This window comes from Athene cunicularia (genome assembly GCF_003259725.1).
Source record: "Athene cunicularia isolate RWA chromosome 8 unlocalized genomic scaffold, athCun1 chr8_part1, whole genome shotgun sequence".
Taxonomy (NCBI): Eukaryota; Metazoa; Chordata; class Aves; order Strigiformes; family Strigidae; genus Athene; species Athene cunicularia.
In genome coordinates, this window is record NW_020799109.1 from 19,499,594 (window position 1) to 19,514,395 (window position 14,802).

Here is a 14,802-nt window from a genome sequence, read left to right on the forward strand (position 1 = left end):
GGGCCCCGCGCTGGGCGGACGCTGTCGCCTGTTGGGTCGCGGGTGGGCACAGGCCTCCGCCTGAGCCGGGCCGCGCCGCTCGCTCCCGGGTGCGCGATGCGTGTTAGCGGTAATAAAGTGTGAGACGCTCCCTAAACGTAAACGGGCTGCGTCCGTGCTCCTGTAGGCGTCCGGCGAGAGTTGTCATTTATCCACGAGAAGAGCAGAAACCAGCCTTCACCGCTTGTTGCCAGCCAGCCGGGTCGCGGGAGCTCCGAAACATTCCCGTGTCGGAGCTTGACCGCGAGGGTAATTAAGTCCCGGTGCCTTCACAGCATGGCATGCCGGGCCAGGCCTCCCAACCACTAGTCTGCCTTTTCTGCATGGGTTGCAGTCAGCTGAGAAGAGATGTAATTGCTTTAATTAATTTGTAAACGGGGAAATACATACTGCAGTAGTCATGTGGCTCCTTTGGCACGTAGAGGTTGCTGCAGTAATTTGTAAGCATGTGTAGGCATAATCTTTATACAGGTATGTATGCTTACACACAACTATGATTCTATGTAGCCTGTAATAACACATAAAGTGAAGAACGTATTTCATTGCCTCTCACGATGTTTGTTTTAATTAATTCTAATACTTTAGCTTTTTATTTCAGTAAGAAGTGTGGAGAGACAGATCAGCACTCTTTTCATCTCTGTCAGCATCCAGTCTTTGTTGGGGAGATGGTGATGATTCAGCCATTGGACTAATCTCAGATGAGATGTGCGTTTGCTAGAAAGAGTAAGATATTACATTTTATGATTAGGAAAGAGTGGGGTTTGTTCATCATTGTCCTTAAGTTATCTGCCTGGGAGCAAGGCCCTTCTCTTGGCCTACAAATCGGGATCAGTGAACTCTAGAACTTTTTGGAGTCATTTGACATCACTGCTTTATGGGGTGACCTGTCAAGCATATGAAACGTGGCAGCTGCGCACTTGTACCTCAAGTGCACAAACACAATAGATCAAACACATTGCTATTCTGCATCTCTCTGTCATGGTTTCTCTGGCTGTTTTTTTTTACCTTTTGTTCATTCTGAACAAGTTGGACTTTTTGTATCCCTACCAGCCTCGGAAGCTGAACGTTTCTTTCTCATTTTTATCAAAAACTTGTGCCAGTCATGGATTCCAGTGGTTATTGCCTAACTTATAAGTAAAAGATACACTTTCTAGTTACCCTTTGCCATTATAGGATCTGAAGTAAAGTGAATCTTTCTGATTTGTGTCTCATAGTTCTATAGATTATGTTTTGGTTTTCTTTACATCTAAGCAACATACAATTTTGCTGGTTTTAGCAGAGGCTATTAAAACAGTGTTACCATGGTAAGGCCTTCCACCCAAATGAGTAACCTCACAAAAAATATCTCACTGCTTAATCATTGTTGACATTTGAAAACAACAAGGTTTTAATTAATAAGTCTGTTGATGATGCATGCATTTTAAAAATTCATTTTGTTTTCCACTTAATTAGCTACATAAAACTAATAATTAGGGACAATAGAGATGCAAGTCTCTAAATTACAGAAGAGAGGACAAAAGCATGACACTGCTTTTCCATAAAATAAACTATATTAAAACTACAGTAAGCTCTATAGACAATTTAAATACTAATTTTTGTCTGTGATGATCTTTCCCCTCTCGCACCTTCTTCAGTGAAAATAATGTAATTGATGTAGAATGTATCCCAGGTAGCCACAGGAGGTGTAGCCAGCTGTTGTTTTATTTAAAGATTTTTTTTCCAAGGGCTTTTTAATATCTTCCCCTTGTTCTTATTTTTCCTACCATAAGAAGTGTTAAAGAAGGCTTTTTATTAGGCATTTTATTTGGAAAAACAGTTCTGGAATCTCAGCAGCAATGATATAAAAAAACTTTTCTCCTTTTTATGTTATTTCTTTTGTATGTACGTACTTCCCCCTTCTTATATAGAATTCTTCTGGCAGGTTGTTTAAAAACAAGAGGAAAAATAAGAGTGATGTATACAGGGAAATACCTGTTCTTTGGTCTAGAAAACTGAGGATCTGACAGTTCCTTGGATACAAAGCAAAGATCCTGACTTCCAAGGACTAAAAAGCTAACCAGTCAGTTTGCCTCATAAACTCTTAGAACAAGTGTTGGAAGTCTTCTTACTCATTGAGAATTCTGCATGAATAAGGAATACAGCTTTCAAGTAGTATCCACATCAGATTGCAAGTCTTGAGGGAAGAGTCAGAGTTTGGTGAGATTGGTTAAAATAACTTTACAGATTGAAGCAACAATCTGCCACCTAATCAACATAAAGTTTTGCAGATTTTCACTTTGTGAAAATTGTGTAGAGTCCCTGAAGAGCCCATTTGCAGTATAACACTGCTAATTATTTTTTTCTCAGTAGGTCTTATGTGTATTTGTGTTTTTTCATCATGGCAACTCCCTGTTCACTTCATAGAGGCAACATTCTGGACCAGGGAGACCAGTCCAAGAACTGTAAGAGTCATGGAGTAAGCAGGTTGCTCTCTGCTCATTTGACTGCATTGCATGACTGGTGATTGATTCCCATCTGTCAAGTACCTTGAGAATATTTTAGCATCAGAGTTGCATGTGAAAGTTAATATGAAAAAGTAGTAACTATTCCAAAGTTTAGCACATCATGGTCACATTAGCTAAATAATGTGAAGCGGGTCAAGTATAGGACTTCTGTGAGGAAGGTAATGGCTAGTGCTGGATACTATTCTTCAGTCTGTAAAACTAATAATACTGCAAGTGAACCTGTTTGGAGGAAGCAGTGCACTTCCCTTGAAAAGTCATTTGACAGAAAGTGATGCAAGTGCAGTAATTACTAGGGCTGTCTCTGGTACCTCTGCTACTGATGCAAGAAGTTAGTTTGAACTTCTTTACTGAAGGAGAATTAAACCATGCTCATTCTAAATAATTGATCACTGTTGTCCAAAAGAAAACTCTGAAACTCTTAAATAGGAAAAAATAGGTTTTTATAAAATGGTGTAGTATTTTTTCCATTTACCACTTGTGAGACAATATTCCGAAGAAAAAACTGCTGCTTTCCTTTTTATATATGAATATTCCCTGCAGAAGCTTACTAGTACATCTGGTACAGGTCTCCTTTGAAAGTTACACTGGTGAGTACTAAATTGAACTGAGGAAACCTTGCTGTCTTTGGGTTTCGGTTTCTTTTGTCTCCAATAGGAAATGCTGCCATTGGAATATAAACAAAAGTAGTTTTTTCCCTGAAATGAAATGTAGGCAGCTTTGGCTATCTGATGGTTGTTCACTTTCTGAGATTCTACTTGTAAGTGATCCAACTTTAACAGTTAAAAAAGAGAGTCTCTCCATGCAACTGAAACACACCATATATTCATGATTTCTTAACTGGCATTTTGAGTAATTGCTTTTTTTTTTTTCTTCTAATTATGAATTCTAAAAGCAGACCTATGAACAAGAGTGATTGCGCTGTTTTCTTAAATGATGTCATTTTGCCTTGCTGTGGTTTAGAGTGCAGCTCTACAAACAGTTGCATCAGCACAACTGAGGGATAAACTAGCAAAATGGTAAAAAGAGTTGGGTGAGGAAAAGGGCAGGAACATCTTAGTCAGGCTTTGCTACTGGAAAAATTGGAATGTGGAATCTTTGTGTTAAACATCATTCATGTATTAAATGTATCTAAATATTATTCTTATATTCTGCATGATGATTTCATAGAAGTGATTTGAAAAACAAGATATGAGTAAACTTGATTTTCTGCAGAAACAGCTATTTCTTTTTATGAGCTCATGGTGTTTTTAGAAACATGGAGAGCAGTGATATTATGCTTTTTGATTAGAGAAAACCTGAAGACTTCTGACTGGGTTTCTAATGATTTTTCTTTAATACTAGAAATGCAAGCTGTATCTGGAAGACTCTAGAACAATAACATCATGAGTTGTAAAAAGTTCTGCTGTTGGGAAGGAAAGGAATTTTTAATTAAATCAGTGAACTAAACCATTGGAGATCGACTGGGGACAAGATGAAGCAGGCAGCTGATAAATACACAAGTTACTGGTTGATCTTACTTGATGGCAGAATTAGGATGTTATCAGAGCCAGTCTGTGGCAAAATTTGTCCCTTTTAGCAGCAGTAACTTTCAATTACTTTGGACTAAGTGCAGTTTTACTTGCTTGTGAGTCATTACAATTATAGGAATGTAATCTTAGAAGTCCTGATTTGTATTTGAAATCAATAACATCTGTAATATTTATGTTAACATTATAGTTAGTGCTGTGCTTCCTGGTATAACGGGCACTTCTCATATATATTTAAGATGACTCTCATTTGTTTAGACACAAAGATACATCATTTGCAAACACTTAAACACAGCTTATCCTAAATAGCCAAGAAGGTGGAACCAAATTCCCCAAATAATGAGATTTATTTTCATTAAAATGGAATTATTTCTCCCATTCACATTTGCCATTCTTTACACTAATTTCTATTGGTTTGCGGTGGTGTCTAACTCTGCCGTCAGTGACAGACAGGAATAAATAAGGTATCCTTCCCTCCCACTTTTTAAAGACTTCCCTCTTTCCAGCAATGATAACTTGTCTGTATATAGTCTTTGGAAGCTGGGGAGGAGGTTGTTTTCAGAAATTTGTCTGGGTCTAAATACCATGTACAAATTTAGAATCAAAGTAGCAATTTGTAGGGAAAATGTTTTCCTCTAACAGGCTTGAGCCACACTGGTAGCAGCTGTTTCTTTAACCTACTACATCTGACAGCGTGGCTACAGAGCCGGTCGGTGTATCTTTGATGACACGACGTTTGGTAACCATTTGGGTGCATTCTGAGTGTGATTTTATGAAGCAAGAACATTTGTAGTAGATGGCACAAATTACATACTGCAACTTGCTGTAATTACAGGGTAGCATGTTCAGGGAGCAGTGCCTGTATAACATAATGTAAACTAATGTTCTGTCTACTCAAAAAGCCAGGTGAAAGAGACTGCTGTTTCACACCTTTAAAAGTACGGAGTGTCCTGGAGGTCACTGGGTGCCTCTGGCTGCTCAGCCTGTAAGAATAAGACCTTTTTAAAAAATACTTCTAAATATAGATTCGGAGTCTGGTATTACCTTCCGGGAAATGTATTTTTCAAATCTGTTTATAGTGTTAAATGAAATTTGCGGAGTACTTGGGGATTAGGATGTAGTATTCTCTGTGTATTCACTGCTGCTTTTTGACTCGGGTTTTCCTGAGCTTTCCATGGATCTGTAAGGAAGATGAGAAGAAATGTACATTTGTTTAGCTTTTCCTGAACTGGCTATTGCTTGTGCAGGGAGGTAGTCTGGTCTCATCTGTCAGCTTGTATCAGTGCATACCTCTTCCTCAGACTGAAAATCAGGTAGTTGGGGGGGTTGCTGCTGCCATCACAGGTCATCTTCTAGATTTCAGTACTCAGCCCTCAGCATTCTTAGGCTTGAGAAAAAGGCCTCTCACCCTTCTATGGTCTCTATCCTCTCTTTATGAGCATACAAAATGTGTCAGAACTGATACCCTCCACTGTAAAGACAGGTTCCTGAGTTGAAAGTGAGTTTTTTGAGCTGTTTAGGTTTCTAAAGGTCTAGCACTGAGTTAATGACATGCTGGATTTGGAAATAAATGGTTATATTCAAAGAGAAGAGATTATGTGTTCTGGTTTTGCTCTACCCTGTCTTTCATTTTCTCTTCCATTTTCCTTGTGTTTTTATTTCATGCAGTTGTATTTAAAAATACATCATTTATTGACCGCTATTTTGGGGATGCTGCCAGGTGCGTCTGTAGGTTTGGTGTTTTGTCCAAATCCTATTAAAGTCAATTGAATGTAATGACTCCACTAGCTCTCAATGGAGATAAATTGAGTTCTTTGTGGAGCATGCAAGGACTGTCCAAGTTATCTCAGCATTTTAATTTCTGTATGTTTGTGTGTAATTCTTGCAAAACAAAATACTACAAAATACTTTTGAAATCTGAAATTCTCTCTATTGCTTCTATCCGTTCAGTAAAAATTATCTAAGATTTCAAGCACAGCAAACCATGTTAGCAAAAAGCTGTTACAGTTAAAAGTCCAGATATATCCAATATAACTTCTACATTACATTTTAACAGATTTTAATTATGTGAACAACAAAATTTTCAAAGATAACCCTCACATTTTTTTCATCAACCACAGGTGATGTGTAACTAAGAAGTGAATGTCCTTGCCTGTATTACAGATTAAATGAATGTTAGGAAGTCATACAGCATTAGCATTAGTTATTGTGAATTTATGCATTATTGAGGTGTAAAGAGAGTTGGTTGATACCTGTTGTTGTGAATTAAACAGTGATAATGAGACAATTGCTTAAAGTTATTGTATTTATTATTTTGCTGAATGATGATTAATATATTACTGAAAAGAAAAAAATGTTAATGCATGTAGAAACACTTCACAGTTTTCATGGAAGCTTCTGATTTACTAAAGCTGACCACACACAAATAAATGATTTCCAAATAGGGATCTTACAAGTGATTTCATATTCTTCTTAGAATACTTCAAAGACATACTATGTTGTCTTTTGGATTGTACCTTTGTACTTGAGGACTGGTACAATTGTAAATACAAGCAATTCTTAAGTAGATAATAGTCAAGCCACAAGTTTGTATAAGCCTAGATTATAATAATTATTACTTCTTAAAAAATCTAATTGAGAAACTGTAAAGAAAACTGCAATCATCTTTAAAGAATAGTGTACACACAAAGGAGAAAAAGTTTGTTCAAGGTGAAACTGAAGGGTTACTGCTCTGAACTTGTTACCTTCTCCCTTTGTTGTGTATTTCTGTAGTTAATAATCAGATCATGAGAAACCTTAATTCCTGTAATTCCACGCTGGTGATGGGGGGTGGTGAAGTACTGTGTGCTCGTCCAGATTATTTTGTTGTTGTTGTTAAAACATGCAGGAATTCTTTGGGACAGGCACTATGCAGAAGTCAGATGAAAAGACTGTCACAGTTTTAAAGAGATTTATTGAAGTGGATATTTTTTTTAACAAAAGATTAATTACACAAGGTGCAGAGCATTACCTGCTCCAGCACCTTGTGTAATTTTTCCCTAGGATAACTTGATGTATAAGAATTTGTTCAGTGCCCAGATGGCCTGTAAACACGGACATCAAATTTGTTGAATTCTGAGCATCGTGGTTGCTGCGTGGTATGTCTGGCACATCCAGTGAGTCAGAGAAGTCCAGTGTGACACTTAGTGCATATGTGTGGAGTACAGTGTGTCCAGAACACATCTGACCTGTGCACTGCAGAACTTGGCATTGGACTAGGACATCTTGGTCTGTGATTCTGCAGGTACTGTTGCCCAAGATGTTTTAAATCTGAAAGTTTCCAAATTCAATAGTGAGATTGCTGTTTCCACTGGGGCATAATTTCCACATAGAAAAAGAGGACATCGCCAGAGGAACTCCAGATGTGTAATATCCATTATTCAGCAAATCAAATGAACAGCTGCTGAAATGTTGGCTCTTTACGCAGTCCCAATAGAATTATTACAGCAAAATGTGTATGTTTACAACAAAATAAAAGTAACTGTGCAACACTGGAAAAAAAAACAAACAACAACCAAGGTGTTGTAATTAGTGTATATTACAATTAAATTTTTCTGCTACTTATTTAGTTAGACAATATATTTGGTGCAATTCACAAAGAGACTTTTCAGACCCATATACAGTGTTTGCATGCTACATTTTTATGGTGAAACTCTTCCACCTTAGCATTTTTTTCATATATATCACATATACAATTAGGATTATTTTTGCATTTTCCTTATTTAATTATCCTTGGGGTTTATATTCTGTATTTTTCTAATATTTGTAGACACTTGAGTAAGTCAGAGTGTTGCTCATCAGTAAAAATGTGTATCGTGTTGAATAGTGTAGTTGGAAACTAAAAAAATTCCCCGGTTGATCTGAAAGGCAAACTTTAGTTCTGTGTTTTACCACTGATGTATTTAAATGTACTGTTTCTTCTCTTTTTGCATTTTTCTTACCAGGACCTCTGTCTTAAATCTTAGGTTTGGAAGTTACAGTACAGAGCATGATCTCCTTTGTATGGCTAGAATTGCACAAAGGGACAGCAGTCTGTCTGTATGAAATAACATGCAGATCAAGGCTTTAGAAAGGGGGGAAATCACTAGACCTGCTGGTATCAGTGGAGACTAAGAATTAAACTCTAGATAAGAATCTATAATAATGCCAATACAAAATCTGCAAATAATTACAATATTAACAAGTAGCACTGCTAAAAGCAGGGTCTTTGCTAGAAGACATTATTAGCAATAAAAGAAAAATGAATAGTACATTCTGGGGCTCCTAAACTGACAAAATTAGGACATAGTTATTTCCTTTTAAAACAATATATTACACCACTTTAATTTCTACACTAAGGTTTAATATCTGCAAAAGGTTTAATATTTAAGCAGTATCAATTTTAAAATAGTTATCTGAAAAATATAATTAATACAAGTATTATTGAGTACTGTATTTGAGAACTATGTGAAAAAAACATTCTTTGTTTTCTTATTCAGGGGTTCTTCTGTGGATTTCAACAGCATTTAGACATACATAATGTGAGTGTGCACCCCTGTTTTATTGTTTCCTTGTGCTGCCAAGTAATTTTCCTTCCTTGTTTCCTCAAGGCTTTCACAGATCAACAGAGGATGGAAAAATCACTAAAAATAATAGAAAAATGTTTGCAAAATTTAAAAAATTGTCAGTCATTCAGAGGAAATTATATCATCTGAAGAAATTATTTAACCTTTTCAGGCTAATATATCTGACACTATCTTAATAAACCATTCTTTCCACACTGTGGTGCATACTGAAAGAGGCATAGTTAAATGTTGTGCAGCTGCTATGGCATGTGCCAAAGTTTAGACTGATCTAAGCGAGCCTTAGAAACTATCTTTAGCATACAAATGAGTGATACTATCCCAAGCATGCGCTCTTGTCTTTTTACCTGATGTGCTGCTCCTGAAAATCTGATGCTATCACGTAAAACAAAATACCTAGTGTCAAAAAGCATTGTTTTGTTCTCTACTTGAATTATGTTGATTTTAATTGACAGTCTGAACATTAAAAATGCATTGCTTTCTGACCCTTTGCTTGTTGAATTGTTGGGAAATAATTCATTTGGTTTTAGCATTGCTTGGCACCAATTTCATGCTTTTCAATTGTATGCCATTACAAAGTACATCTTCTTTCATTTTCTGTTGTTCTGACATCATCAAATTCTAGTCAGTACCCTGTTCTACAGTGCTCTTGTTGCTAAGAGCTTTGACTCTCACAAGGCAAAAGGAAATATGTGCATGTGAAGAGAAGAATCTGATATTATTTCAAGCTTTCTCCTGTTTCTGATATGCTCCATCTTGGAGATTAGGGAACCGAGAAGTCATGTTAATCTCAGAGCTCTGGTTTAAGCCTTTGGGAATGAAATGCTTTCTAGACCCTCAGTTTGCTGATCCCAAAGGTGCACCCAGGTGCAGCTTTGTTTACTAAAGAGCCAAGGACACATTTTAACAAAATTGCACTACTGCTTCTGTTACAGTCCTTTGTGCAGGCACATCAGAAGAAAGAAAATGCTTGGAGGTCTGTGAGGTGGACAATGAAGGAAGCCAGGGGAGGATGACTGTGGGAAAGAAGAAAATAAAGTGACGGAAAAGGAAAAGGTCATAAGAATATAAAGGATAAAGTGGGAGAGGGGTAAAAGAGGAGACAGAATGACCTGGAAAAGCAAAAAAGAGATGACATTCTGTGATTTCTATGGATAATACTCAGCACATCTGTCTTAATGCAGTTTGATGTTTTGTCATAATGCTGGCATGGTGCATCGGTGTAGCAGTTTGTAATGCAGCATAATAAACTCACAATGTGCTGTTTTACAGGTCCTCAATGACTTCTGGATGGTTATAACCAGGACAGTAATACCAATAGAGAGGGTAATGCTGCAGTTGAGGTGTAACTAGATGAAAGAGACAGTGTGTGGTGAGAGATAAATGGAGAAGACAAGACAGACAATCTGGAAGAAAACTGAAGAAGGGTGGCTGAGATACAGGAAAAGGTTAGTGACCAGACAGCTTTCCAGAAACAAGCCTTTGTTCCATTACTGAAAGTACTACTGGCAGAAACACTGTTTCAAATGGAGAGGTGACAGGAGCTAGGAAAGCTAAACTAACTGACCTAAGATGAGAAAGGGAGTGTGTGTTCAGAAGAACTACACTAAAGCAGGAGGAAATGAAGGTATTGTTTAGTACACTGCTACCTAAAAATGTGACAGGATGCATTACAGTGACCTGTACTGGAAAGGTAAGGCTCATGTTCTGTAGCACTCAGTCTGTGTAGCTATGACACAGTATGCATCAACACACAAAATGTGTCTGCTGTTTGGAAAATGAAGATAACACTTTTCCTTCAGGGAAGCATACAGCTTAGCCACTGTTAACTGGGTACATGCAGGGTGTTTAAAAAAAACAAAACCAAAGCATGCAGATTCACTCTGTTTTTTCTATGCAAATTTTTTTGGGGAAGGGAGGATTTTTTAGAAATGGAATATTTATTTTCCTTTCCCATTCACCATTTTCCTGCTATTTTTCAGCTTTTTTGGCAAAAACTAAATTCAGATCCTTTCTTTTCAGCCTCCTCTTTTCAGTCTCGGTCTTTCTGAATTAAACGCTGCAATATTAGCTGCCTACAGTTACTGTGATTGGACTCCATGGGTGGCCTGAGCAATTTTCAGACAATGGAGCTGGTTCTTTTCTCACTCACACCAGTGTAACTCGTTGGCTTCAGTGGAGTTACTCTTGATTCACAGTGTTGTGAAAGGAGAATTGTGCTTGCCCTTTAATATGTTCTTTCATCTCCGTGATATTTTTGCTTACATGTATAATTGATTTTCTGGGAATATCTCCTGCTGCTGACAGGTAGACCTAGGAACTTCCTAAGACAGAAATAAATTTAAGCATTTTTTAGGTCACTGAGTTCAGTCCACTGCTGCTACAACACCATGTTACATAATTTCTTTCATAAACTGGTCAGGCTTTAAACATTCATTAAGACTTTATTCTTACTACAGTTGGCAAATTCAGACAGAAATGTTGATTATGTCCTGTGAAAGTTCAAAACCACAACTGAAATAATTTTCAAATGCTCTAAAAGTATTTTCCTTTCTCACGTATGCCTCACTTTTCGGTACAGCAACTGTGATAAAAGCTTCATTCTTGGCAGAGGTAGGCTCAGCTCTGAGAAAGCACTGTTCTGAAATGACAGGCATACTTAGGAAAGGGTACTCTGTAGTTTTCTATTCATGGTCACATCCGTCTCACAGATTTTAGTGGGAGTTATAAACAGTCATCTGACAACAAATTTTTACCATACCTGAAGTGCCACCCTGAAGGCAATTACAGGAGGAACATATGGAACAGGTGTGTACAACTTGGCTGAGGATGGATTACTGCAGACTTTAACTTACTTATGTTGGGCTGCCTTCTCTTTACAACCCTGTCTTAGCAGACCCTGTCTATTTCAGCAGAATTTATTCCTCATTTATGGAATTCCTGGGCCTAATTGGCATGAAGCTGAAAATCATCAATATAACCAAGAGGTTTAATTGTAATTAAAGCATAGGTAAAAAGCAAAGTCCAATTTTTCTCTTACATAGTGTAAATAAGGTGATTCAGCTGAAGCCAACAGAATTGTGCCATTAACTGCAAGTGCTACTATGATACCTCCATGTCTTCTCTGCCTTCCCTGTGGTCTTTCAGCATATGTGCCGTCTACCAACATGGAATCTAATTTAATTTTTTGCCCTGTGTTCCTAAATCTCAGTTCTGCACCTCAGCTTAGCAAATCCATTGCCTGTATTTCCCTTCTCTGCTGAAGCTTGTCTTCAGATGTTGCATTTGTTACTCGGGAAGTTCTTGGCAGTTACCATTTAGTGGTGAAAACTTCGGTTTGCAGCTGATGAAAATGGTGGCTGCACAACACAATGGAGGAGGAAGAAGTGTTTTAGTTGTGAAAGCCAAACTGTGGTTACTGTATAGCAGCCAGTTGGCTATACAATGATACTACTCTGGTGACTGTTTATCCCACCCTTTGGCTACTGTATTTCTGATGCAGAAATAGGTGCATGAGTTGTATCATGCAAGTACAGTAAGCCTCATACTTTTAGGACTTACAGGAAATTCTCAAAGTATTTGTGTAGTAAGTTCCTGCAACACTTTGTAGGAGTGGTAGAATACTCACTTGGTTTTGTTGGAATTGCTTTGCACATGCAGTACAGGCCTAGTGTGTTTGCTCTGAGGATCTCTTTGGGACTGCTGGACATGGGACCTCCATGGTAAAGCTGCTGCACATATGCAGTAACATCCAACCCGATGAGATTATTACATACCAACAATCTCAGATATACAGGCAGTTCTCAAAATCTTCCTGGAGAACATTTCTGGTTGGAAAAGAGGACAGACAATCAATCAAAGACAACCTGGATTTATGGTAGCCATATCTAACCATGTCCACAGGCTTCCCTTCTACTGCAACGCCTTCATACCTCTGTAGCCAGTTCTATTTTATTTGCAAATGCTCTTTATCAAGAATCTGAGTGATATCCTATTGCATGCCCACATGGGGAGCAGTTGCCAGCCAGGAATCCTCAGTACATCACCATTCTCGGTTTTACAGTCAGCAGTGCTCAACCCAGCACGTGTTGTTGGGCTGTTGAAAGATGGCATTGCCTCTGGTCATGATCTGCTGCGTGCTCGACAGCATGCTGATGATGGGCCAAGGAGAGAGCAGTGAGGCAAGTCAAACTAGTTTCTTTCACCCACGCAGCACACTGGGACAAAGCAATTGTTTGGTAGGTTTCATACGGAGGTTTGGGGAGAGCCTGGTTTGTCTTCTATATGCCTCCTAACCTGTAAGTGCATAATGGTGATGGGTTGTTTTGAAGCTTAGAGCTCTGGTAGGTGGTCTCTGGCAAAGTTACCTGTTTGGTTTAGGACATTACCACTTTCAACTGTCTGCTTTACCACACTCTTATGGCAGAGACTGCAGGTCACAGGCTGGCAGAACTACCTACTTTGTGCTCTGCTCATGACCTCAGGCAGTTGGGAGAAAAAACATCTTAAAACACAGCAGCTAAATGTGCCAGAGCTTGTTGTTCAGAGCCTTTGGTTCTCAATCATCAGTGGAAAGAGTCCTTGCCTGTGCCCATAAACCTGAGGCCAGACATTCCTGCCTTCACTGCCACTGCAGGTCCTCTGGCACCCCAGGGGTCCACTGCTTGTCCACATGGAAGACTGTTGTCATAGTGGTTACAACTTAAGAGGGCAAGGAGTACGTATAAATAAATTTCAAAGTCAGTGATACTGGAGTAAGCAAAAAGTAAGGACTGTTGTTTGGAAGGTGAATTACTGAAGAAAAAATTCTCTTAGAATTTTTATAGTTCATGCATTCTTGAAAGTGGTTTATGATCCACTGTGCAGTTCTTAGGTTTCAGTGGCTGTTCTCTTTCACTAAAAACTGTAGATATAATAGTAAATAGTTTAAATCTTCCTTTATATGAGGAATAAAATGATAACGACATCAGAGTAAAATAGGAGGTTTTTATCCCAATTTCACTAAGAAAACGCATTGATATGATACTGCTGTCTTTATTTGTCCGTCTGTTTCTGGAATGGAAGAAGACTGGAAGCAGGAATGGGATCTCCTCCTTCACTCAACTGAGAATGTCTTGCGGAATTTTGTCAACAAAAATCAGTTTAAAAGCTGATCAACCATAAGACACAGTAAGTCCATAGGAAATCAAACCGCAGCAGTTACAATGTTTACACACACACTTAGCCAGCAGTGGATTATGCCAAGGTGCCTTGAAACAGTTACAGATGCTGCCGGTGCGCCCTGCCCCCTCCTACAGGTTACCGTTTCTACAGCAGGAATGGCTCAATGCCTCATTAATCAGTACCTGAGTTTCTGCATTTCACTGATCGGCATATTCAGGCAAGCCAACATCAGTTTCTGTTCAGGCTTAAGCCATAGCATTCCTGCCGTGGGAGACATCCTGCAAGAGAGTTTAGTGTACATGGTTAGGGTAGATGATCTGTCAGCTGCAGCTTAATCTAGTGTGAGATACATATGAATACCTTTAACGTCGTGTCGTTTGAGAGAGGAGAATTTTTAAATTATTGATCTGAAATATCAGGAATCCTTAATGGAAAGTTGAAGTGGCTCAGGATGCATATGATAGTAGAAGCGTGCCAAGAGAAACAGCCCTGACCATTACACTTTCTAGTTGGTAGAAAACAAAGCCAATTCATCATCATAATATTTAATTTTGTCAACATAATTTCGCTTCTCCTTGATTTTTCAATACAACAGTTCAAAATGTAAAAGAAAAATAATTTGACAAAAATCGCAGCATTTAATTTTTAAAATGGCAAGTATCAGCTGTCCGCACGGTGGGTGTGCTGCCCATGACCCTGTGCTGCACATGCAGGGCTATCAAGGAGAGCACGAATGGATTCCTCGGGCACCAACAGCACAACATCAGCTTTTTTCCCGTGATGTATTTTAGGCAGCGGGGCTACCTAAACGGAAGGCATAGGGACTAAAACGTTGTTGGAAGGCGAGATGCTACACCTAGCAGCAGTTTCCTCCCCCAGCACATCAGTCGTTCTCGGCCACGTACATTCAGCAGGACCTGGGGACTGTGAGTCCACCGCGGTTCCCGTGCCCCGGCCGCGCTGCCAGCG

At 38.7% G+C, this 14,802-nt stretch overlaps 1 protein-coding gene across 1 annotated transcript in view; it reads left to right on the top strand.

Annotated features, from left to right (window-relative positions):
- The first annotated feature begins 6 nt into the window (after positions 1 to 6).
- Positions 7 to 14,802, top strand: part of TMEM56 (transmembrane protein 56) — a 40,026-nt gene continuing 25,230 nt past the window's right edge. Inside the window, exon 1 of the mRNA XM_026853722.1 lies at positions 7 to 288. The gene's annotated coding sequence lies outside the window, so the exon portion shown is untranslated. The remainder of the gene's footprint in view (positions 289 to 14,802) is intronic.